The sequence below is a fragment of the Prionailurus bengalensis genome, chromosome D2 (assembly GCF_016509475.1).
Source record: "Prionailurus bengalensis isolate Pbe53 chromosome D2, Fcat_Pben_1.1_paternal_pri, whole genome shotgun sequence".
Classification (NCBI taxonomy): Eukaryota; Metazoa; Chordata; class Mammalia; order Carnivora; family Felidae; genus Prionailurus; species Prionailurus bengalensis.
Window position 1 is genome coordinate 3,104,987 of NC_057351.1, and position 26,977 is coordinate 3,131,963.

Here is a 26,977-nt window from a genome sequence, read left to right on the forward strand (position 1 = left end):
GCTTTGATAAATAGTTTTTGCCTTCTCAAGACTACTCTTTTGGTAGAGACTTATTTTAATCTCCATGTTGACAAGAATTCTGATGCCCTATCCAGACTCAGACCCCATCAGACGTTCTTGAAACAGTCTTTGTTTACTTTCTGTGGCTCTCTGTTTCAGTTTACTGACGTGAAAATGAAACGACCAGTAGATTCCCTGTTTCAGTGTTGACTGAGTTAGTACACGTAAGGTGCTGAGAAGTGTGTCAGTATACAGTTACAGACACAGTGAGTAGCATCGCTTAGTAGTGATGCCCTCTTGCTACTTTGGGACAATAAAACCTACATCTGTGCAAAGATCATTTTATAAATGGGACTCAATCTTCACATTAGTTTTGACCATTCAAACCGTTTCAGCTCACAATTTCTTCACACCCAAAACTCCTGTGACACCAAGTTAGACATGATTTTCAGTAGGCATACAGTTACGTCTAATAAGCTCCAAGACATTATGAGTAAGGATTATGAGTAACTTATTCTGTGAATGTTCTGCAAAATGAGCAAACATTTCTAATATATTTTAACTTGATAAACTAGTGATGTCTTCCAATTTGAGTAGTACATGATGCCCAATGTCACATGATCACAACTAAGCCAATGGTTCTTGAAACTCGCTTTGAGGGGTGCCTGGGTGGCGCAGTCGGTTAAGCGTCCAATTTCAGCCAGGTCACGATCTCGCGGTCTGTGAGTTCGAGCCCCGCGTCAGGCTCTGGGCTGACGGCTCGGAGCCTGGAGCCTGTTTCCGATTCTGTGTCTCCCTCTCTCTCTGCCCCTCCCCCGTTCATGCTCTGTCTCTCTCTGTCCCAAAAATAAATAAACGTTGAAAAAAAAAATTAAAAAAAAAAAAAAGAAACTCGCTTTGATATAAAGTACTTTGGATTTCAAGCATGTTTCTGAAATGCATTATGCTCGCAAACCAAGGTTTTACTGTAAGTGGTTTCAGATAGGTGTCCACATAAATAGCTACTCAGGATAAGGGGGAAATGTTGCATATTTGGTAAATAATGGATTTTATTTAGCATCTATTTAGTTAGAGTGATTTTTCCTCCCTTGTCCTCTGAAGAAACCATTTAAGAAGTTGAGGCAGCTAATAATATACCCAGTTGCCGGATATATTGCCAAATTTTGGAGTTTATTGTTTCGGTGTTTTTTTTGTTTGTTTTTCGATGTCAGGCATTTTGAAAATCGTTTCTAGTTCAAGGCAGAAGACAGAAAGCTGGTTTTGTGAACCAGGGAGGGGTTTGCTGAAAGCACATGGCCACGTTTATGAAGGCAGTGCTTTGTGTTTGTAGCCTCCCTCCCCACCTGATGCAGGGGATGGTGTGTGTGTCCACAACACGACCTGCAGCTGATTTTGTCCAGCACATGGCTGGATGCTCTTGGGTTGATGTTTGCCGATTTGAGTTCTTCTCTTTTAGAAATTCCCATATCCTTTGCTGTGGGTGCCACTCTGCAGGGTATGCATAGCAGTGTACCCTCGATGCCCCGGTGGGAGGGAAGGGATCTTGTTCCAAACAAAGATTATGCATTTTTGTGATGGCTAGAAAAATGCATGAATTTTCCCAGGAACAACAAAATTCCTTTTTAGGGATTCCCTCCTCAATTTAGGACCCATGTTTACTAGCCAGAAGGGAGAAGAGAAGCCTTGTTAAAATTTTCCATGTCTTCAGTCAAGACGTTATGGGTTTTGACAATATTGCTCTCTGGTCCACTGTTAATAACCATTCTCTGTGGATCAAGTGGTAATCCATTTCTTCTAGTGCAAACCAGGGTTGGGGAAGGGGGTCCCGGTAGACACAGAGGTGTGTACTTTAATATCTTCAATTATTAGACTACCATACTTTGTGTTTTTTCCACAAATGATAAGCAATTTTGAACTCAGGCTTGTAATAGATTATCTATTTCATCATAAAGACATACGTGGTAAATACCATTAATGGTATCCAAAGCTTAATAAGTACTTAATAAATATATTTCTTTTATGTTTGGGAAGCAAAATGTATATGAGCTTTCCCTTTTTCCTTACAGCATATTTGGTGTGTAGGTTAAAGAAAGGCAGAAGTAGCATAAAAGGTGAAAACATATATAAATATCAGTTAAATAAACTTCCTGTGTGTGTTTAAAATTTTAATGAGTTCTTTAAGAATTTCCAGATCTATAATGGCCCTTGGACTGTAACTTCTCAAATCATTTCTTATTGGTATATATGCCTTAACTCTTTAATATTTCAGAGAACCATGCTGTTAAGTTCTATGTTTTTTTAATATTTTCTTTTCTTTAGAATATTTATTTTGTTCATTAATTGTGTTTTCTGAGGAGTAAACCAAATATATTATATATAAAGTTCACTGCTTTGGCTTCCATTATAATATCTAACTTCGTTATAAGCCAGGCTGACTTTACTCTTTTCAGTTAAGTTTGCAAAATAATAATAATAATAATAATAATAATAATAATAATAATAATTCAGTCAACAACCGTCATTAAATCAGGATGTGTGTTCTTTCTGGTTAGTGTTCTAGTTCATTCTTATGACTGACTTGCCTTTCCTTCACTGTATCTGCTGTACCGAATTCTAATACCCTCTTTCTGCTTTGTGTCTGTTTGTAGCTTCTAGGTTGCCTCAGGTTAGAAAATCAGAAAAATGAACTTGGGAGAGTTGCATGATACACAGGGTTAATGAGACCAGAATAGAGGTCTGAAATAAAGAATGCTCTAGGCTTTCAGTAGGTATTTCCTTTTTTTTTATTTATTTATTTATTTATTTATTTATTTATTTATTGTTACTTTATTGCCAAACATTATTATTTATTTTTTTAATTTAAATTCCAATTAGTTAACATGCAGTGTCTTAGTAAATTCTGGTGTAGAATATAGTGATTCAACACTTCCCTCCATCACCCCTTGCTCACCATGGCAAGTGTGCTCATGAATCCCCATCACCTGTTTCACACATCCCCCCACTTCCTCTCTGGTGAATATTAGGGAAGAGTCCATTTCTTGGTTTCTCTCTCTCTCTCTCTCTCTCTCTCTCTCTCTCTCTCTCTCTCGTTTTTCCCTTTGCTCATTTGTTTCTTAAATTCCTCATGAGTGAAATCATGTTATTTGTCTTTCTCTGACTTATTTCTCTCATCATACTCTCCAGCTCCATCCATGTTCTTGCAAATGGCAGGATTTCAACAGATCTTTCTTGACCACCTACCTTGGTATCTGTCCTCTGTAGCTTCTGTACAGTTCGGGCAACATGGCAGCTACTCACTATACTGACCAGCCCCAGAGGTGCCAGGAGACTGAACTTAATCTAGGTTGTGTGGTGAAGCTTCCTTACAGAAGGAACATTTTAGCTGAGATCAAACAAATAAATAAAATTAGCTAGAAGGAGAACAGTGGGGAAAGCAAATCACAGGCAGATGGCATCATAGATAAAGGCTTCACAGTATGTAGCAATCTGTTAAGAAGGTGGGTGCGGCTGGGCCATGGGGGGCCAAGAGACATATGGTGTGAGACAGAGCTTGAGAAATAGGAAAGAAGTGACATGAGTTACTCACGAATTTATAGTCCATGGTAAAGATTTTATATTTAATACTAAAATTGTCAAGGAATCTTAAAGAGTTCTCAAAAGGCATATAAATTTTAAAAAGGAGAGGTCAGGGGCACCTGCATGGCTCAGTTGGTTAAGCAACAGACTCTTGATTACAGCTCAGGTCATGATCTCACAGTTTGTGAGTTCAAGCCCCACGTCAGGCTCCTACCTGACCACATTAGCACAGATCCTACTTTGGATTCTCTATCTCCCTCCCTCTCTCTGCCCCTCCCCTGCTCTCTCTCTGTCAAAATAAATAGACTTTTTTTAAAAGGAGAGGGGCAGCAAATAAATACGTATATTGTTTCTCCCTGGTCCCTCTCCTAGATCCAGTGCTAGTATTGAGGGTAGTTTTAATTGTTCACATCAATTTTGTCCTAATAAAAATCAGATGTGTTCTCAAGAGCCTTGTCCACAGCCACAGCATCCCAAGCAATACCAATTGATTGCAGTGGTTAACAGGAAGAAATGTGTTTTCTGTCTTTGACCTAAAAGAGTGAAACGTGACAAAATTGTGGTGTGTGTGTGTGTGTGTGTGTGTGTGTGTGTGTGTGTGTGAGAGAGAGAGAGAGAGAGAGAGAGAGAGAGAGAGAGAGAGAGGAGACGAGCGATCCTTTTCACCTGTTGTTAACTCCAGAACTTTTTTCTAGAGACAGAAGTTGTCAGAGGCTGATCGTAGATAAGTAAGACAGTCTGGTACACGTTTGTCAGGTGCACATGTGTGTGTGTAAAATTGCACACTGCACTGTCTTTATTAGTTTATTTCTTACTCCATTTTTAAAAAAGGAGAAATAAAATTTGATGAGTAAAGCTTACAGCATCAGTATTTGTGTTATAAGGTATAATGAAGGCTATTTAAAAAAGCACAATAGATATTAGTCAATATAAATAAATGTATAAAAATATTTTCATGTGAGTTGTCTTGAAAGATACCCCCATCTTACACTGAATTCCTTTGAAATCGTCTCTGAGATAATATGTGCAAATGTTTACTGGAATGCTCTTGGAATACGCACCTGTAAGGAAGTGAGGCAGGCAGAGCGGGGCAGAAGGGATGCTCACCAGCAATGTGGATATGACCTTAATGAGGCTGCTAGGTTTAGAAAAACAAAAACGAAACAAACAAACAGGATGTCTAGTTGAATTAGCATTTTAGATACACAATTCAGAATGTTTAGTGTGAGTAATTCCCAAATACTCCATGGGGCATACTTACATTTAGAAGTTATTGGGGCGCCTCGGTGGCTCAACTGGTTAAGTGTCTGACTCTTGATTTTGGCTCAGGTCATGATCTCACAGTTCATGGGATCTGGCCCCATGTCGGGCTCTGTACTGACAGCCTGGAGCCTGCTGGGGATTCTCTCTCCCTCTCTCTCTGCCCCTGCCCCAGGCACTCTCTCAAAAATAAGTAAATTAATGAAATAAAATAACATAATAAAATAAAAAAAAATTCTTTGTTGTTTACATGAAATTCAAATTCACCTGGGAATGCTGTGTTTTATCTGGGAGCCCTACCCTGAGTCCTCAGCCACTCTACTGGACGCCCATCAGATTTGTCCCAAATCCAGATGAAAGGGGTATGCGTTTGTTTGTATTCCTACATTAGCAGGTTGTGGGCCAACGGCCAACCTCCTGAAACGTTGGGCGGGTTAGTTCCTCTTAGGTGTCTCAGGACACTTCTTAGTGAAGAGTACAGATGTGAACAGTGGATAGCTTGTTCGTGCTAAGCTCATGAAATGGGTGTGTTCACATGAAGAGCGTGTTTGGGTGGTCAGTCACATTATCTACTGAAGTAACCACTCTTATGTCAGTGTCCACAGTGATGGGGAGGTAATGTTTCCATCTTGGCTTTGTTTGCTTGTTTTGTGGTTTCGAGTTTGTTCTTTAAACAGTCAATTTTCCAGTTTTGTGTCTGTTCCAGAGAATTGAGGATTTGTAGCTACAAATGGCTATTACAGTATAGAAGGAGGAAAATTTATGCTGATTTGCTTGGCGGATTTCCTCTCTTTAGCTTTTACCAAGGCAGGAAAAAATAACGAAAATGTATGTATACATTTATATAGTTTTGGTCGATTGGATTTCTTGGTGAAAGTAAAAGACACTATAACTACTGCTTGTTTTATCATGAAAGAGAAAAGAGAAATATAAAATTCAGTATTTGTGGCACAAAAATAATTTTACATGACCCCAGACTGTTTGTTACATAAGTGACTTAATTTGACATCCCTCTAGAAGTAAGACAGGACAAGTCTGAAAAAGATACAAAGAGTGGCGTACTTAAGAAAAACAAAACGAAAACAGCAGGTGATAACCATGGGCTGCACTAGACCGCCCATAAAGTGAACACCCAGGTTTGATGAGATATTATAGCAACAAATCTCTAATTTTATAAAAATACTAGTTTTTGTAAAACCTTATTTATTCTTATATGGCTATTAAATTTAAAAGATGGAACTTTCTACAATTTTCTATTTAGTCAAACATTAGATTAAGCAAAGCACGTTGCACAAGCTCCACAAAGGTGGCTTTTGCTGTTTCTTATATTGTCATTACAGTCATGTGGAAAAACTACTACTTTAAACACTCTGTAATCTCTTACTGTGTCTTATCAAGTTAAAGTATCTGAAAGCAGCTATGTTTTGATACTGAACATGAAAGAATTGCCCTAAAGCTGGAAAAGCGAATTCAAAGTCAGCATCCTCCAGGCCCACCAGACCGATGATACAGAAGACCATGGGATTATGGTGAAGACCCAATGTGAAGATATTCTAATTTAATTATAAAAATAAGAATCTACTTCAAGAGTTGCCAAACTTGAGTCAAGACAAGCGGGAGACCATCGGAGACCTATATTCATTACCGGTTTGGAGATGTGGCATGTAAAACGTGGTTAAAGCCATCACAAGATGTGGAGATGTCCTAGATAGCATTTCCTTGCAAGAGACAGGAACTCACTGAAGTTTGCCTTAATAAAGCAGGGGTCAACCGAGAGGATGAAAGAATTTCTTGGACTCCTAGAAAATGGAGAATGATTAGATGGGTGCCCACTCCTCCCTATTTCTGAGTCTGCAGGTTTCAGGTCTCTGTCCATCTGCCCCATGTCCTGTCTGAGGCTTGACCCCTGTGTGGGGCTTTTAGGAGTGAGTCCCCTTAAGTTGGTCCGTGGCTTTGGGTTGCTGTGATACCACTTCTGGTCCCATGCTGGTGGATCCTGGTTTAAATGCCTACAATTAACACACCAGATTATCCCATCTCCTGAGTCAAATTGTTGAGAAAAAGTCCACTCGCTCTGCTTCCCTTTGCATCCGGCTTCCATTCCTATCTTATCATCAGAGCCGTCACCAGGGAGCAAGTTCCCGTGAAACAAACGGGACCTGCTCTAAGTCACGTGCCGCATCACAATGGTGATTAAGATATTTAAAGGCTCCGTGTGCTGGAAAGATTACGACATCCGCTCATTATGTAATTCAAAACCAAAATATTTTGCAACTATAAATCACTCCCTTGCTGAAGCTAAATAGCTAATTCCTGTCTCAAAGTCCTGGATAAGACTGTGAAAGTTGGGCCTCTTTAACTTCCTGTATGTCTGTACATCTAGGGCCCTACATGGGGAAGCCTATCCCAGCCTGCTCAGAGGAGGCCCACACAGGCCGGTCACTTGTTCAGGCCTAATTTCATTCTATCTCTCAACCTCCATCAACGTTCCTAAAGAGAGGCCATCCCTGTGCTGACAGAGAACACAGATCGTAGGTGTGTCCTTCCCTAATGGTAAGGTGGGAATAGCTTCCTTGAGCAGAGAAGATCCAAGTATACACTGAGCACTTACTCCACTCTGTTCTCTTCAGACTGAGCCTCCAACAGGCTCAGACTGCACGACTGCCTCACTAGGGCCAAAGTTACCACATACGGTCCATGCCTTTCCTAGCTCCCTTCATCCAGACCCTCTTTCTATTTCCCCACCAACATTTCTCTACTTCTTCCCTCTCTGCCTTTTCTCTCCTCCTATCTCCTGATGTTGGCAAGTTAAATTAAAGTCAGATCCCTAATTCATTCCAAGGGAACGATGGGTGGGAGTAAGGGGATAGTATTAGGTAAATGTGCAACTGTGCTGTCCTACCTTTCCCTTTCCTTAGCTGGGAATCGTCAGCTCGCCTAGTAACCAACGGAAATGTATGCAGTTTCTCCTGGTGATCTGGTGGCAGGGTGGCCCCTGGCCTGTGTGACTCCAATCCTGAACTTGCAAATATTGCCTGCTGAATCAGACACTACAAAAGAATGTTGACCTGCTGCTACAGACGTTGGAAGAGTCACAGGCCACCACCTTAGAAAATGCAGAGAAGAAACCTCAGGCTTAGAGGGAAAATGGCTGTAAGGAGATGTGAGGCCAAACAGAGAAGACTTATGGAGTACAACAGGATCGAGAAGGAGGAAGTTAGGCAGATGGGATCTGTGTCCCTAAGTTTTCTATGGTTCTTAATCACTCCATGCTACTGTTTAATGAAAATCCCCACTGTTTGTGGACATAGAAGGCAGACAATAAACTCTTTGATTTATAGACCATGAGCGCATGTGCAGATGCACAGAACATGAAGTGTCTGTTGCTCTGACTGGCACAGGCAAGATAAGTCTGGAAGGTAAGGCTATGCTCCTCCAGTGACGCTAGTCAAATCCAACCGGAGGGTTTGATGTGATCTTCGAGTAGTTACTATAAATCTCTATCTCTCAGCCATGGGGCAGTTTGACTTTCTAGGGGATATTTGGCAAAGTCTGGAGGCATTCGTGATGGTCAGAAATCAGGAGGAGGGCATATTAGCATCTAGAGGCCAGAGGTGCGCTAAACATCCTGCAATGCAAACAGCCCCCTCGTAATGAAGAAGTCTCCTGGCCCCAAATGCCAATAATGCCACTGCTGGTGAGCCATGCTCTAAATTGTCTCTACTTCCTTAACCGATAATGTGTGTGATGTGACACGTGTAATCGACGGTAAACAGTATTTTACTGGACATTTACCAGGTGTCCTTCTGAGAACGTCACATGCACTAGGTCAGTGCATGCTCACGACAGTATAAATTAGGTCACACTGTCATGCTCATGTTACAGACGTGCAGATTGAGGCACAGAAGAGGCAACATGCTGAGGAGGACATAGCTAGCCCATGATGGACCTGTGGGTCGTGCCAGGCAGCCTGGCTCCAGAATCCTGCTCTTAGCCAGTCTGGTGACAGGAGTCGCATTCTGCGTGTTGTCTCCCTTCACTTCTCTCCACACTCTTGCAACTGTAAGAGAAGTATGTCTACAAATCTGGAGCTACAGAAGAACTCATGATTCTAGGAGCTTCTCAGAAAAGAGGAGCTTTATGCAGTGTGCAGGGCCCCACCACAGGTGCGCTAGGCTTTATCTGCAAAGCTAAGTTTTGTGGGTTTTTTAGTGAAAAGATAACTCATTCGTTGATCATTCCCAAATCTGTGCTAACTCAGATTTATGAATAATCAGATTTTTTAAAGTTTTTTCATTAATTTTGAGAGAGAACGAGTGAGAGAGTGAGCAGGGGAGGGGCAGAAAGAGAGGGGGCCCCTGAATAATAAAATTAAAAAAAAGAAAATATAGGAGTGTTTGTGTGGTTCAGTAGGTTGAACATCTGACTCTTGACTTCAGCTCAGGTCATGATCTCACATTTCATGAGTTTGATCCCCACGTTGAGCTCTGTGCTGACAGCACAGAGCCTGCTTGGAATTCTCTCTCTCTCTGTCTGTCTTACTCTCTCTCTCTCTCTCAAAATAAATAAGTCAACTTAAACAAAAAGAAAATATAGCCTCTAGCTCAAATCGTTAAAGCTTTAATTGCTTAGGTCAAAGCTATAAGTAGGTGTGTTTATAAGACATTTTACACTAAGAGCCTAACATTTTACTCCTTTGTACTTTATTGGAATATATGCTCACTATTTTTATTTTATAACATCCATGTGAAAGTTCAATAGTAAATGGAATTTATTTTATATACTCTGGTGTTTTAATATACACTAATGCCTAAATGATAATAGTAGCTATTTTTTGTATTATAATTTTCAGAGGCAAACTCTAGTCAGAATCCAAATATTGATTTCATGTTATTGAAAAGCTACAGTCAGAGACTTTTTAAAAAATATTTCACTTATGGTTTCATCCAATTGAAATCGTCTCATATTTTAGCTTATCATTTTTGGAATAGCATTCTGAATTTTTTAAGTAAAAACAAGAACATTATTTTTTTTCATGCGATGCTGGTGTTCAATGCTTCAATGATAATTCCTACAGATGTAATATTTAATAATAGACAACACCATTATTCAGTGAGGCACTAACTGCAATGGCAGAAAGTTAACTACAGGGTACAGTAATAATGCAGCATGAGAAGCAAGGTGCTTCACATTTTATGACGTTCCACGTCCAGAGCAGAAGCCCATTAAATCCCAGGCCTACCCACGATCATATCTACGCCATTCTGTATTGGCACACTTGTGTCCCACTGGCGATATGTGAGCACTGTCCATTTGAAAATATTTATGCATGGGGGCCCCTGGGTGGCTCATTCAGTTAACCACACGACTCTCGATTTCAGCTCAGATCATGATCTCACCATTCATGGGTTCAAGCCCCACATATGGTTCTGTGCTGATGGCACAGAGCCTCCTTGGGGTTTTCTGTCTCCCTCTCTCTGCTCCTTCTCTGTTGTGCGTACTCTCTCTTGCTCTCTCGTGCGCACAGTCTTAAAAATAAATAAAAAACCTTAAGAAAATATTTCTGTGTATAATCTCTATTAGGAAAAGTGCACTGGTTTCTGCTGGTGCTGAGCATGTTAGGAAAGCCGGTGCACTCTTCTGAGATGGGCCTCCACCCTCCACCTGCCGTGGCCGCTGGGATGCAGGCCAGCATCGTTCCCTGCTGATGGGCACGTGGTGCTCTCTTACTGCCTCTCTCAGCTCGCACACCTACTCCTTTGCTTCTGTCCTCCACACGCAGGCAGAGTGGGCTCTGCAGGACCCAACTCTGACCCCTGCACCCCTCTCCTGTGCTGGGTCACTCAGGAGCTCATTCACTCACTCAGGACGCCCATTCCTCCAACCCCATCACTTCAACTCTACTGGTTCACTCTTCTCCAGCAAAATGGCCTCTTTTTTGCTGTTCCTCAAATGTCTTGGGCTATTTCTTTTCTTAGGACTTTTTTTGTGAGATCAAAGTTTCTTTGTTTTTGTTGGTGTGGTTTGGCTTCTTTTACTTAATTCAAGTTAGTTAACATATAGTGTAATAATAGTTTCAGGAGTAGAACCCAGTGATTCATCACTTACGTGTAACACCCAGTGTTCATCCCAACAAGTGCCCTCCTTAATGCCCATCACCCAGTTAGTGTATCCCACACCTCTCTGCCAGCAACCCTCAGTTTTTTCTCTCTCTGCATTTAAGAGTCTCTATGGTTTGTCTCCCTCTCTGTTTTTATCTTATTTTTCCTTCCCTTCCCCTATGTTCATCTGTTGTGTTTCTTAAATTCCACATATGAATGAAATCATATATTTCATTCTCTAACTTAGCATACCAAGCCTCCAGTTCTATCCACGTAGTTACAAATGGCAAGATTTAATTCTTTTTGATTGCCGAGTAACACTCATTGTATATGTATACCACATCTTTATCCATTCATTCATCAATGGACATTTGGTCTCTTTCCATACTTTGGCTATTAATGATAGTGAAGCTATAAACATTGGGGTGCATGTGCCCCTTCAAAACAGCATACCCGTGTCCTTTGGGTAAATACCTAATACTGCAGTTTCTGGATAGTAGGGTAGATCTGTTTTGAGGAACCTGCATACTCTTTTCCAGAGTGGCTGCACCAGTTTGCATTCCCACCAGCAGTATTTTTATACTAGCTCTGCCCTCTGCCAGAAGCATTCTTCCTCCAGAGCTCCTGGCCAAGCCCCCCGGAGGCTGCAGCTTACATGAAATCCCTTTGGTATCTCTCAGAGAATAGACATCCCATGACAGGAGGCTGTTTTATGAAGAACCCTTTTTTTCAGTTTTGTCTTTTTCAGAAATAAAGTGTTTTGATGGGCAACCTATTAAGTAAATAAAACATGACAGGAATGCTGTACCTGTCTTAATTTTACACCTTTTCTGCAAATAGTATTCTGTATACCCATCACCTGTTGTTTGCTAGAAACTTCTCAAGATTTCCATCTCAACAATATGCATATTGAGTTTATGCCTTCTGATGACAGTCTATTCAATGCCTTTTATTTTCTAACTCAGGGTGGTTTACTTGCACCTGTCATTCCCTTAGGTTCCTAGAGAAATAACTTCAAAGAGCCAGATTCTTTGTACCTCCTGAACACACCTTTGCTCTTTCCCTCCTAACAGCTGCAGGAGGGCTCTTCTGCATTTACTCTACCTCGCATTCCTTTTCCTCTTCCAGGGCTTTGTGGTAAAAACTTCACTTCTGCTCTGCCATCTGCTTTTACTATTTTTTTTTCTTTATTCATCCCCCAATTGCCACTTCTACTGATTATCCCCAGCAGGATGAAGCATTTTTAGTCAAATTCTACTTAAAGGGAATGGATGGTTGGGGACAGATAACTGTACAGTGTTGGGTAGTATTTATTGGAAGGCAAATTCGTTGAATTAGAAGAGAGAAACATACTACTGAACAGAATATCTGGAATCAGGAATTTGGCAAGGTATTTGGGCTAACACTTTTATAATGTAGAACAGGAATTTGTACTTAAATTTTTGAACTCTCAGGGTTGAGTTGAGCAAAGTAAACAGAGTTTGACCAAGTAAAACAATGAGTCTAGGGTCCACTGGGTGGCTCAGTCGGTTAAGCATCCAACTCTTTATTTTGGCTCCGGTCATAATCTCAGGGTTTATGGGTTTGAGCCCCACATCAGACTCTGCACTGAAAGCACAGAACCTGCTTGGAATCCACTCTCTCTGTCTTTCTGCCCCTCAAACTCTCTTTCTCTCGCTCTCAAAAAATAAATAAATTTAACAAAAAAACAATGAGTCTAGTTAAGAGAGTTCTGGCATCAGTCCTGTTTGCCCCATGTAAGGGCCCAGAAGCAGAAACAAAAGCGAATGAAGGAATTAGAAGTGGAGTAGCACTTACAGTTGTTGACTTTATATTGGGGAGACATGGAGAAGAGTTTGGAAGACATCTGTGTGCTGAACAAAGTCTGCTTTATGAAAAGGTTGGAGTTGGACTTCAGTTGTGAATGTGTGTGTATGTGTGTGTGTGTGTGTGTGTGTACTCACACAGAGGTACACTCGTGTATATTGTGTTTGAGTATGTACATACATCCACATGAAAGTACATGCATGCATAGTGTATGTATGTGTATGTGTACCCACGGAGTAGTACATGTATGCATATTATGTGCGTACATAAACTCACACGGAAATACGTGCATGCATGTTGCATGTCTGTGTACATGTGTCCACACAGTAGTACATGTGTACATATTATGTGTGTACATACACCCACATGAAGCACACACGTTTGAGTATGTACATGTACCCACGTGGATGCACGTGCATGCATATTATATGTATGTGTACATGCACCCACATGGAAGCACATACATGTGTGTGTATTATATGTGTGTTATATATGTCTAGAGTTCTAGATCCAGGTAAAGTGCCTTGATAAATGTAGGTTTTCCAATAATAGGCTCCAGTAATACTTACATTGTAGAGTTCTGCGTTTGAGTGCATTAGAGACTAGGTAACCTGGGACCCAGAAGGAACTCATCTTGGACAAACAGGTAACCAACCATGACACTTACTTTTGTTCTTTGGTTACCAGCCACCCTCTGTTCTGAGCTCCTGTCTCCTTTACCAGCCATGTGCCTTCATCCCCAAACCTACTCTTCTGCTTACCTCCTGAGAGCTTTTCTTCATGCGCTTCCATCATGCCCCCAGGTCACTATTAAAGGTGAATAAACAAAAGTTTTGGCCCCGAAGAGTCAAATGACCAGTGTGGTGTACTCCCCTGCTATCCCTCACTGAAGTGCAAATGGAAAACCAACAGCAGATTCAGCCCCACATTGCTACAAGCCAATGGAGCCAACTCCCTTATTGCCGTTAGCTGAAGTAGAAGTCAGAGAGCAAGACAAATAATCGAGTCAAAGTAACGAGGGTAAACTGAGGATATGACCATGATGGACTCAATATTGGTCTCTCTGGTGAGTCTTATCCATTCAGCTAAGCTTCTGGTGTGAGTGCTGTGTGACAGGCATGTTCTCAGATGCTGGGAATCCAGAAGTGAATAAGACACAGTTCTTATAATCAACACACCTACCGCCTAGTGTTGTATGAAGAGTATTAGTAGTTATCCAGAAATGCTCTGGCCATTATGGCAGCAACAGCCAGCACTTACCAGGTGTTATTCCAGACACAGTACAGGAGACAAACCTGTAGCTATGATATGACTTCCAGTGTATAAATCTGGACACCATGGGTAGAGAGTTTAAGTAGCCTTCCCAGGATCACATTATTAGTGAATGATAGGGCTGTGAGTCAAAGCCAGCAGTCTGATGCTAGATCTTAAAGGCTCAATACTTTCTAAAATATGATCTACAGCTTGGTCTTCTTATTGGTTTTTAAAAGATCAGTGATACTACAGTTGTCCCTTGTATCTCTTTCAGTTTTGATTGTGTGAGTAAAATGATTCTGCACGTACAGTGGAAGCTGGTGTTTCAAATCTGCTAGAAGATAAAGCCTAGTTCATCAGTTTGTAAGTGTAATGGGCCCTGTATGTATTGGAATACAAGCATGCCTGTTGTTAAATATTCTGTTATTAATGCCCCACTACCTGTGCAGACAGCATGGATCAACCTGGATCCTTTGAGTAACTTCCAGAGTTTTCCGTAGTGCACACACATCCACACACACACACACGTCCACACACACACGTGCTCTTGGACCCTGTATACCATTTCTCTGTAAGTTCTACCACGTGTATGTAGAGCAGCGCTACTTTGGCTCGTTCTGTAATTGAAGCCTGCAGAGCCCAGCAAATCAGACCCTCGCTTCTACAACGCCAGCTCCGCCAGACTCATTATTTTCTCTCTTTGGCTCACAGTGGGACTGTCACTTCTGAAAGTCTCTGTTGCCTTTGCATTTCTAATAGAATCCTCACGAAAATTTACATTTTAGCCTCACTTGCAGGAGCCTACCTTCAGGGTTTGAAGTAAAGGTAATCATATTATTGTATCTTCAGGAGGCTTCCTGCTTCCGTTTTCCTCAGAAATTTTGTAGATGGTGAGTTTCTTCAAAAAGTGAACAGACTATGTGGAAATAGATAAAACAGGACTCTGAGTAATTTATTCCAAAAGAAAGGTGTTTCTGTGCAATTATTTACATAAATGCTAGCATTTCAAAAGCTTTTATAATACGTACGAGAATTATTAAATGCATCGAATATTCCCAGCTAAGTATTTTCTTTGAACACATGATTGCCTTTGAACGCTAGCTCCCAGAGCTGCACAGTCAAGCAAAGCCTAAAAGAGATAAATGAAAAGTCATGGCCAAATTCAAAGCCATGATCATTCTGCATCCCGACTTGCTTTGTTAAGAAAGGTAAGTCAGGGAGCTGTGATGTGCTTTAAGCAATCAAATGGAAAGACGAGACCAATTTTCCCCTCAGGATTGTGCACATATAGGCAAACATACCTGGATATGCAGGTAGAGACCTCTTCTTCACACCCATTCCTTCCCAGGCTTTCAGAGGCAGCACACTTTACGCCCTTATTATTAACCCATCCCTCTTCTCTTCCCTGCTCAACAGTGGAGATTGTGTCTACGTTCTATTTTGATAGATGCCTTTATGCGGGATGGTTATAGTTGTGGGAGTCCCACAGGCGTGTGTGAAACTGGGTACGAGATGGGCGATGGTTTCAGGAAGACTAAAAAAGCAGTCGAACATGTTGTAAGTGGTGGTAGCCATAAATACTATCAGAGTATTTCGAGTATGAGGCTGCTCATGTCCCCAGCGGGGGCCAGCTACTCCTGAAATCAGGTACTTCGCCAGGATTACTGACTCTGTTCCGTATCACATGTTCCTTGGGAGAGAGCTTCCACCTCTAATCGCTCATATCCGACAGAAAGATTTTGTGTGAAATCTGTCATGTTGGTCCTTCCAGGGACCTTGGTTAGGAAAAAACAGAAGCCATTCTGGCTATTTTAAACAGAAGGGGCTTGTTGAGTGATATAAATAGCTCACGTATTGGAAGGGCAGAAGAGGCCGACTCTGTTTTGACCTTTCAGAAGCAAGTTACAAAATTACAACATAACAGGACTGCCCTAGGAACTTCCGCCTTGATGATTCGAAATCCTGAAGTCAGAAGGCTGCCTCCACAGTTGCTAACTGCACAAGCGCACATTTCTGTTGTGATCCAGACCTGCAGACACACGTGCCTGTCACCTGCTTTTCCTCTTATAATTCCTTCTGAACAATGTCTCGTGCAAGAAGCGTCTTGTCAGAGTAGCCTCACCACGCTCAGAATCCGAGCTACAACTCAGTCTTTTAAGTACAGTTTTTAGCTTCTCAGCATATGCGTTTCAGGAACATGCGCGAGAAGGCGGCTGGCATAAGGACCAGGTGAGCTTAGCCGCAGCGTCAGCTCCAGCTGTCACTGGCTGGCCTCTGTCTCTTCTACGTGATGTAAGTAAAGTCCAGGTGACATGCAACAGTGTGTTAGCCTTTGTGAAAATAACAGACTTCCTTTTCAAAACCACCTGGACTGTGATATTCGTTAGGCAAATTATTAATGTGGAATGCATAAGCATTGTTGTTACACCCATGATACCAGCACATACTTTAAAGAAATGGTATAATCTCTTTGTCACTCTATATGTAGACATTAGTCAATGCTCATCTCTATGGTAGTACTCTTTTAATGTTTATTTCCTTATTTTGAAAGAGCATGCAAGCAGGGGAGGGGCAGAGAGAGAGGGAGGGAGGAAATCCCAAGCAGGCTCCGCGCTGTCAGCACGGAGCCTGACGCAAACATGAGATCACAACCTGAGCGGAAATCAAGAGTCAGACGCTTAACTGATGGAGCCACCCAGGCGCTCCTATGATAATACTTTTAAGAGAGGGGATATCGCTGTTGTGGAAGAATATCATCATCTTGTAAACATCACTAAAACCTCTACATGGTGCATGTCCATATGTAAAGAAAACAAGCGTGCACGAGTTAGTTTTAGCATAGTTATGTTCTTAAACATACTGAGAGCTGCTGCTCAGAGTTATCATTCAGGAAGTAAGCTTTCTGTTTTCTTTGCCCCTTGGCTCCTTTTCTTTTGTAGAGATCAATCAATTACAATACAATGCAATACAATACAATACAATATAATACAATACAATACAATACAATACAATACAATACAATACAATACAATAATGAAATTTCAAAAACTTGGAAGCTAATTTAAGGGCTCAGGAAAGAAAAATATAATCCTGGATCACTCGTTACCATCAGTGACGCAAGTGGATAACTGTAGTCTTATTTTTCTGTGAGATAAATCACCTTTGTAAATCTTTTTAGTAAGGTGAGAAGTTGGAAAGACCCAGGGTTCTAGAAAAATGATGTAACAAAATACTTTTCACTCAAGGAGTCTTACAACCCTGAATAGTGTCTGTGCAATGTGAATCAAATGCCGTGACGAACCCCCATCAGCTCATTACCTGGCTTCGACAGTGACCAAAGTTCTGCTATTTTTTTCAACTGTATCTTCACCTTTTTTCCCACCTCCCATGTGATTATTATGATAATGGCGATTTGAACTTAGATTTACTACATTGAAATGCACAAGGATTAATTACACAATTTTGACCCTTATATACAGCTGTAACTGTAACTACAGCATGATTAAGATCTAGAACATCTGTGTTCCTCTCAGGAGTTCCCACCAGCCCTTTGCTGTCATCCCCACACCCCTCCCCAGGTAACCACTGATTCCCTTTCAATCACTATAGATGAATTTTGCCTCTTTAAGAATTTCATATCATTGGATATCAATCACTTCATATGGTTATTAGCCACTCACACGTCTTCCTTCATGAAATTGTTATGCCCAGAATTCGTGATCCCCAAAGACCACTAGGGAGCCGAGTCCGATGCAAAAGCAAAGAGCCTTTATTCGAGCTAGCTCGAGCTCAATCCCCTACCTGCACCGACGCAGCGGTGAGATACCAGGGAGAGAGAGCGAATTTCAAAAGGACAAAGGTTTTATTGGGGCCTAGGGGCAGTTGGTGAGGTAATGGCTATGGCCTCAGCCGATTGGCTGGGGAAGGGTCCTGGGGAAGGGTCCGAGTCCTGTTAGGCAGGTGAGGGGGGGGTTACGCAAGGGGAGGAGGTGTGGTCAAGGTGAAGGACACAGAACAAGATGGAGTCGGCCGGCGTAGGCCTGCCCTTTCAAAATCTCTTTCAAATCTTTGGCCCGTTTACAAAGTTCTTTTCATATTGTTTGGTTGCATCTTTATTCCAGATACAAGTTTTTTGTTAGATACAAGTTTTGCAATTATTTCCTTCCAGTATATGGTTTATGTAGAGATGTCGTTTGAAAAACAAAATTTTAAATTTTGAGAAAAGTCTAATTTTTTTTTAATGATTGTTACTAACGTGTCCTGCCTTAAAATCGTTGTCTCAATTCAGGCTATGAAGATACTTTCCTCTGTTTTCCTCTAAATGCCTTGTAGTTTTGACTTTTACACTTAGACCTTGATCCTTCTTACATGAATTTTTGTGTTCAGCAGGAGGTAGGGATTGAGGTTAAATTTTGTTTTTCTTAGGGATACCCCGCTGCTCCAGCCATTCACTGAAAAGATTGTCTTTGCTCCACTAAATAAATTCCTTTGAAGTATTGTTGGAAAGGCAACTGAGGGTCTTCTTCTTGGCTGTCTTCCAGGCATTGCCAAACTATGACTCATGGCCTCAAACTAACAGCAGTGGATACATATTTAAAGTGTTATCAAAAAAAAAAAAAAAGAAGAAGAAGAAGCAGTAACATATCTCATATTTTAGGCCCACAGAGCCTAAAATATTTAATATTTGGCCCTTCACAAATTTGGGCAATCCTTGATCTAGCCTGTTCAAGTGATTTGTTTGTCAACCCTTTGCCAATCTCTCCTTATTTCTGTCCCTTTATGGTCCTTATTAAAGTCAGATACTGCAAGGCCTCTAGTTTTAGTCGTCCTTGCCGAGACTGTTTTGTCTATTCTAGGTCATTTGTGTCCTCATGAAGATTTTTAAGTCAGATTATTAATTTCTATAAAATTTGGCTGAGATTATAATTGAGATTTCATTGAATCTATAAATACATGGGTTAAATTGCCATCTTAAGAATACTGATTTTTCCAAACTATGAACACGGCATATCTCCCTATTTGCGTAGATTTTCATCACTTTATTTCAGCCACATTTGGGTGTTCCCAGGGCTGAGGTTGTACCGTTCTTTTGTTAAATGTGCTCCTAGCTTTTCTGTGCTTTGCGTGACGTTGTCAATGACATCTTTTTAGACGTTAATTTTCTATTTTTTTCTGTTTATAAGATTTTCCTCATCATCTATGTTTGAGCATTTACCTTGTGACCTGAGACCACGTGTAGCTTCCTTATAAGTTCTAGTAGTTACTTTGATGATTTTGTAAGATTTGGCATATACACAATCATGCTGCTATAAACAGGAGCCATTTGTTCCTCATTAAATCCAATGTCTTCTGTTCTCTGCCTGTTGGCGCTGGGAGTGGGAAGACAAGGCTGGAGGCTGTTGTCACCTTGCGGGTGTTAGTTGTGGCTTTGTTTTGTTTTTTACATGTTGCTCATCAGATTGAGGAAGTTACCTTCCTCCTAGGTGCCGAATTTTTTAATAGTGACAGGTGTCTAATTTTGATAAATGAATATTCTATGTTGTTTGAAATTTTTTTTTCTCCTCCATTCTGTTAAAAGGTTTTGATTTATTTTAGTTCTTAAACGAACCTTCCATTCCCAGTGTAAAAACCATGCAATGTATATCATCCATCATGCGTATTGGAATCATGCGCTTCACCAAGGTCACATGCTCCCACACAGAACTCAGAAGTACCCATGTTTACTTACAGGACCACTGTCAGGACAGCCTGTGTCACACCAATGTCCCCGATAGGCAGGGACAGAGGTGTAAGTGGGATCTTCAAGTACTCTGGACCCCCAGCACTTGTCGGTAAGAAGGGACTCAGGCTGAACTGAAGCATGTCACTTGCAAAATTCAGTCAGCAAATATGTATCAAGCACCTATACTGCACAAGGCTTTACGCAAGGACGCAATTAGGAAATAAATTAATGGCTGGCTACATGATCATTGGCAACGGTCCATACCTAAAAATTCAATGTTGCATTCTGAAATAAATTTGTTGTATCCTATGCATTTTCCTCTTCTCCTCTTCTTTCATTATCAGCCAATATCCAAATACATTGTTAGTTTTTTAACCCCTTTAACCACATAACTTGTTTTTTCATCCTATAATTGTGGTATAAAATATAACTTTCTGTTCAGGGCAGTGTTATTTCAAATATCATTCTATCACCATGTATTGAACTAAATCACCTATAATTTGTTGTAATTTGGCAACAGCAGATAAAAGACATTGATTTTTTTTTTAATGTTTATTTATTTTTAGAGAGAGAGAGAGAGCGTGCGTGTGGGTCTGTGTAGGGAAGGGGCAGAGGGAGAGGGAGAACACCTAGCAGGCTCTGCGGTATCAGCACGGAGTGCGATGCGTGATTCACACCCATGAAGTGTGAGACCACGACCTGAGCTGAAATCAAGAGTCAGATGCTTAATGGACTGAGCCACCCAGGCACCCCACCATTTTCCTTAAAAAAAAAAACAAACACGCACTTGTCTTAAGTTTTAAAACGTTACTGAGGGGCACCTGGGTGGCTCAGTCGGTTAAGCGGCCGACTTCAGCTCAGGTCACGATCTCGCGGTCCGTGGGTTCGGGCCCCGCGTCGGGCTCTGGGCTGATGGCTCAGAGCCTGGAGCCTGCTTCCGATTCTGTGTCTCCCTCTCTCTCTGCCCCTCCCCTGTTCATGCTCTGTCTCTCTCTGTCTCAAAAATAAATTAAAAAAAAAAAGTTACTGAATTTTAGTCTGCATAAGAAGAAATGCACAATACTTGGTACGTTTTTCATGCAATGTACAAAACTTTGTAATCACTGCCAATTTCAGGAAGTACTGAATGCCCTGTACACATTCCTTCCAAGATGCTTACTCTTGCCTTCACAAGTAACCAGCCCCCTGATTTCTTGAGCTCTAAGATTATGTTTAACTCTACATTCATTTCTTTGCTGTATAAATCCCCCTGTATGATTATAAAAATGAATGTATCTGTTCTACTAAGGATGGCTGTGTCCAGTTTGGGACAAATATAAATAATGCTACTATGAACATTCTTGTATGTGACTTTGGCTGTACATGACACTCATTTTGGTTGGGTACATATACCTGGCAATGTAATACCTGTGTCACCAGATTTGCCTGTGTTCAACTCTAGGACTTAATGCCAAATTGTTTCTCATAATAATTTTACACATTTACACTCTCATTAGTGTTACATAAGCAGACCGTTCCTGTCAGTACTTGCTATAAGTAGCCTTTTTAATGTTTTTCATTTTCCTGGCGTTTGAATTATATGATTATGAATTTAGTTTGCATTTTTCTGATTTAAAAGATGAGCAGAGTGTCTTTCCATATATTTATCGACCTTCTAATATCTTCCTGTGGGATATGTCTATTAAGATCTTTTTCCCGTTTTGTTAACTTCGTGGTTTTTTTTTTTTTCTTTCATTCTTTCATTTTTCTTATTGAATGTTAATTCTTTATATGCTCTGGACACAAGACTTTCTCAGTTATGGATCATTCCATACACTGGTTTGGTATTTTTATTTTCATAATGCAGCCTTTTGATGGCATTATCAACCTTTGATAAATTCTTAATTTTATTGCAGTACATTTTTTCTATTCTTTTCTTTGGTTTAGTGGGTTTTGTTTTATGCTCAGGAAGCTCACAACCTCTCCAAAGATCTTGAAAATATTTGCTTACCATCTAGAGGTGTTCTTTTTTGTCTTTCACGTTTATGTTTATAATCCGTTCTGTGCTTTTGTGAGGTAGTAGTCAGATTTCATTTATTTTAAATACCCAGGTTGAAGTGGCTCAGCATTGCAAATCCCTTATGAGTGAGTCTCTATCTAAACTCTATTTTGTTCTCATTTACCATTTGCCAACCCCTGCCCCCAAGCCGTGCAGTCTCCATTGCTGTAGCTTTAGAATCCACGTTGATACTTAGCACGGCAGATTTCCAATGTAGTTGGCTTCCCTCAAGCTGATCTTAGACACACTTGGCACCTTGAGATTTTATACAAATTTTATTTTTTTTAATTTTTTAAATGTTTATTTATGAGACAGAGAGAGACAGAGCATGAGTGGGGGAGGGGCAGAGAGAGAGGGAGACACAGAATCCGAAGCAGGCTCCAGGCTCTGAGCCGTCAGCACAGAGCCCGATGGGGGGCTAGAACCCACAAACCGTTAGATCATGACCTGAGCCAAAGTCGGTCGCTCAACCGACTGAGCCACGCAGGCGCCCCTACACAAATCTTAGAATGCAGTCTTTAATTTCTTCACAATTATTGGGATATTTGTGGGTAATATATTGAATGTATTGATTAATTTTAGAAAATTTTAACATTTTTTCAGGGGTTCAATCCATTCATATGGCATATCTCTCCATTTCTTAGATTCATTTAATCTCTCTCATTCATGTTTTATTTATTCATTTATGGGTATTAAACATATTCTTTGTATAGATTCTTAGGTATTTGGTGTTTTATTGCTATTAAGAGCAGCCTCCGTTTTAGCATCTTATTTTTTTCTTGGTTGTTAGAATAGGAAGTTATCTTTTACAAGGTACTTCTATATTTTGGTTCTATAAATCTTGTTTGAACACTGAAAACATAATTAACTCAAAATGTCTTTTTTTAACTGAAGATACCATGACTTCCTTATTTTTCTTGCCACAAATCTCTCATTTTTTTCTGAAGCTCATATCCAACATTTCTTTGTGAGGTGTTGTTTCAAGTCTTCATTGTTCTGATATACTAACAGTGACACAGAAAAATCTTCAGGGGGCGTGGCCATCAGAGTTTGTTATTTTCTTTTTTTTTTAAGTTATTTTCATGCAAAGCAAGGTTTTAGTGTAGAATACAGGGGAAAGGATCTATGAAAACTAGGACAGTTAAAAGAACTGTACTGTTTTCCTTCTATATTTCACAAATGTGACTAAATATATTTAACTTCTTATTTATTGAGTGATTCAGGTACACATGTCCTGCATTGAAAATCAATGACTACTTGTAAGCAAGAAATTCTCATTAACACTGGTTCTCTGTGTATAGCCATTACATTCACCATAAACTGTAAGAAAAATATATGATCTCTATAAAAACCAGTGAAGGAATTCAACTCACTTTTATTTGCATGAAACATTCTCTCTCTCTCTCTCTCTTTTCAGTGACTGTTAGCTGGCAGATACCTGGAGGAAAAATGGACTCTGAGTTTGTTTTGTTTGTTTTCATCTAGTCTTTGTCATGGAAATGACACTTTGATGTTGAATAAATAATTTTTAATTAATTTTCACAGTGCAAGAATAACGAATTATATTAGATTCATACTGCAGCCTTAGTAAGGGTACTGAAGAGTACATAGTATTCAGAATATTAATTTATGATGCATATTCATAGCCTAATTGCACATTGACCAAACATTTGACTTAACTGAGGATGACTTATATGCTGCTTATATTCCCATCAGATATGACATGATGGGAATATAAGCATCTTATAACTATCAACTGATGGTGAATTTGTACTGAAATAATTAGGGGTAGCAAAATGAAACTCATGTAAACAAAAAAGATAGCGGAAGGGGCTATATTCATATCTGTTAGTGGAACAAGAATGTATTGTCCAAAATTTTCATCAGAAAGCTATCTGGTAGGAAAAAACCATATTTATTGTCAAATTAGGGTTCATATTGCCTCATATTTATTGCCTACTGGATTGGAGAATTGATAGTTTTTATTTTATTTTATTTTTATTGTGTTAATATACCTACTTTTTTTTCAATATATGAAATTTATTGTCAAATTAGTTTCCATACAACACCCAGTGCTCATCCCAAAAGGTGCCCTCCCCAATACCCATCACCCACCCTCCCCTCCCTCCCACCCCCATCAACCCTCAGTTCTCAGTTTTTAACAGTCTCTTATGCTTTGGCTGTCTCCCACTCTAACCTCTTTTTTTTTTTTCCTTCCCCTCCCCCATGGGTTTCTGTCAAGTTTCTCAGGATCCACATAAGAGTGAAACCATATGGTATCTGTCTTTCTCTGTATGGCTTATTTCACTTAGAATCACACTCTCCAGTTCCATCCACGTTGCTACAAAGGGCCATATTTCGTTCTTTCTCATTGCCCTGTAGTACTCCATTGTGTATATAAACCACAATTTCTTTATCCATTCATCAGTTGATGGACATTTAGGCTCTTTCCATCATTTGGCTATTGTTGAGAGTGCTGCTGTAAACATTGGGGTACAAGTGCCCCTATGCATCAGCACTCCTGTATCCCTTGGGTAAATTCCTAGCAGTGCTATTGCTGGGTCATAGGGTAGGTCTATTTTTAATTTTTTGAGGAACCTCCACCCTGTTTTCCAGAGTGGCTGCACCAATTTGCATTCCCACCAACAGTGCAAGAGGGTTCCCGTTTCTCCACATCCCCGCCAGCATCTATAGTCTCCTGATTTGTTCATTTTGGCGACTCTGACTGGCGTGAGGTGATATATGAGTGTGGTTTTGATTTGTATTTCCCGGATGAGGAGCGACATTGAGCATCTTTTCATTTGCCAGTTGGCCATCCGGATGTCTTCTTTAGAGAAGTGTCTATTCATGTTTTCTGCCCATTTCTTCACTGGGTTATTTGTTTTTCGGGTGTGGAGTTTGGTGAGCTCTTTATAGATTTTGGAGACTAGCCCTTTGTCCGATATGTCATTTGCAAATATCTTTTCCCATTCCGTTGGTTGCCTTTTAGTTTTGTTGGTTGTTTCCTTTGCTCTTCAGAAGCTTTTTATCTTCATAAGGTCCCAGTAGTTCATTTTTTCTTTTAATTCCCTTGCCTTTGGGGATGTGTCGAGTAAGAGATTGCTACGGCTGAGGTCAGAGAGGTCTTTTCCTGCTTTCTCCTCTAGGGTTTTGATGGTTTCCTGTCTCACATTCAGGTCCTTTATCCATTTTGAGTTTATTTTTGTGAATGGTGTGAGAAAGTGGTCTAGTTCCAACCTTCTGCATGTTGCTGTCCAGTTCTCCCAGCACCATTTGTTAAAGAGACTGTCTTTTTTCCATTGGATGTTCTTTCCTGCTTTGTCAAAGATGAGTTGGCCATACGTTTGTGGGTCTAGTTCTGGGGTCTCTATTCTATTCCATTGGTCTATGTGTCTGTTTTTGTGCCAATACCATGCTGTCTTGATGATGACAGCTTTGTAGTAGAGGCTAAAGTCTGGGATTGTGATACCTCCTGCTTTGGTCTTCTTCTTCAAAATTACTTTGGCTATTCGGGGCCTTTTGTGGTTCCATAGGAATTTTAGGATTGCTTGTTCTAGTTTCGAGAAGAATGCTGGTGCAATTTTTATTGGGATTGCATTGAATGTGTAGATAGCTTTGGATAGTATTGACATTTTGACAATATTTATTCTTCCAATCCATTAGCAGGGAATGTCTTTCCATTTCTTTATATCTTCTTCAGTTTCCTTCATAAGCTTTCTATAGTTTTCAGCATACAGATCTTTTACATCTTTGGTTAGATTTATTCCTAGGTATTTTATGCTTCTTGGTGCAATTGTGAATGGGATCAGTTTCTTTATTTGTCTTTCTGTTTCTTCATTGTTAGTGTATAAGAATGCAACTGATTTCTGTACATTGATTTTGTATCCTGCAACTTTGCTAAATTCATGTATCAGTTCTAGCAGACTTTTGGTGGAGTCTATTGGATTTTCCATGTATAGTATCATGTCATTTACAAAAAGTGAAAGCTTGACTTCATCTTTGCCAATTTTGATGCCTTTCATTTCCTTTTGTTGTCTTATGGCTGATGCTAGAACTTCCAGAGCTATGTTAAACAACAGCGGTGAGAGTGGGCATCCCTGTCATGTTCCTGATCTCAGGGGGAAAGCTCTCAGTTTTACCCCATTGAGGATGATGTTAGCTGTGGGCTTTTCATAAATGGCTTTTATGATGTTTAAGTATGTTCCTTCTATTCCAACTTTCTCAAGGGTTTTTATTAAGAAACGATGCTGAATTTTGTCAAAGGCCTTTTCTGTGTTGATTGACAGGATCATATGGTTCTTATCTTTTCTTTTATTAATGTGAATTATCACGTTGATTGATTTTCGAATGTTGAACCAGCCCTGCATCCCAGGAATGAATCCCTCTTGATCATGGTGAATAATTCTTTTTATATGCTGTGGAATTTGACTTGCTAGTATCTTATTGAGAATGTTTGCATCCATATTCATCAGGGATATTGGCCTGTAGTTCTCTTTTTTTTTTTTAATTTTTTTTTCAACGTTTTTTATTTATTTTGGGACAGAGAGAGACAGAGCATGAACGGGGGAGGGGCAGAGAGAGAGGGAGACACAGAATCGGAAACAGGCTCCAGGCTCCGAGCCATCAGCCCAGAGCCCGACGCGGGGCTCGAACTCACGGACCGCGAGATCGTAACCTGGCTGAAGTCGGACGCTTAACCGACTGCGCCACCCAGGCGCCCCATGTAGTTCTCTTTTTTGACTGGGTCTCTGTCTGGTTTGGGAATCAAAGTAATACTGGCTTCATAGAATGAGTCTGGAAGTTTTCCTTCCCTTTCTATTTCTTGGAATAGCTTGAGAAGGATAGGTATTATCTCTGCTTTAAACGTCTGGTAGAACTCCCCTGGGAAGCCATCTGGTCCTGGACTCTTATTTGTTGGGAGATTTTTGATAACCGATTCAATTTCTTCACTGGTTATGGGTCTGTTCAAGCTTTCTATTTCCTCCTGATTGAGTTTTGGAAGAGTGTGGGTGTTCAGGAACTTGTCCATTTCTTCCAGGTTGTCCAATTTGTTGGCATATAATTTTTCATAGTATTCCCTGATAATTGTTTGTATCTCTGAGCGATGGGTTGTAATAATTCCATTTTCATTCATGATTTTATCTATTTGGGTCATCTCCCTCTTCTTTTTGAGAAGCCTGGCTAGAGGTTTGTCAATTT

The 26,977-nt window shown here is 40.3% G+C and overlaps 1 protein-coding gene across 7 annotated transcripts in view; it reads left to right on the forward strand.

Annotated features, from left to right (window-relative positions):
* The window catches only part of PCDH15 (protocadherin related 15), a 1,256,363-nt gene that overhangs the window by 660,663 nt on the left and 568,723 nt on the right, over nt 1-26,977 (forward strand). The gene's annotated exons all lie outside the window — the stretch shown is intronic.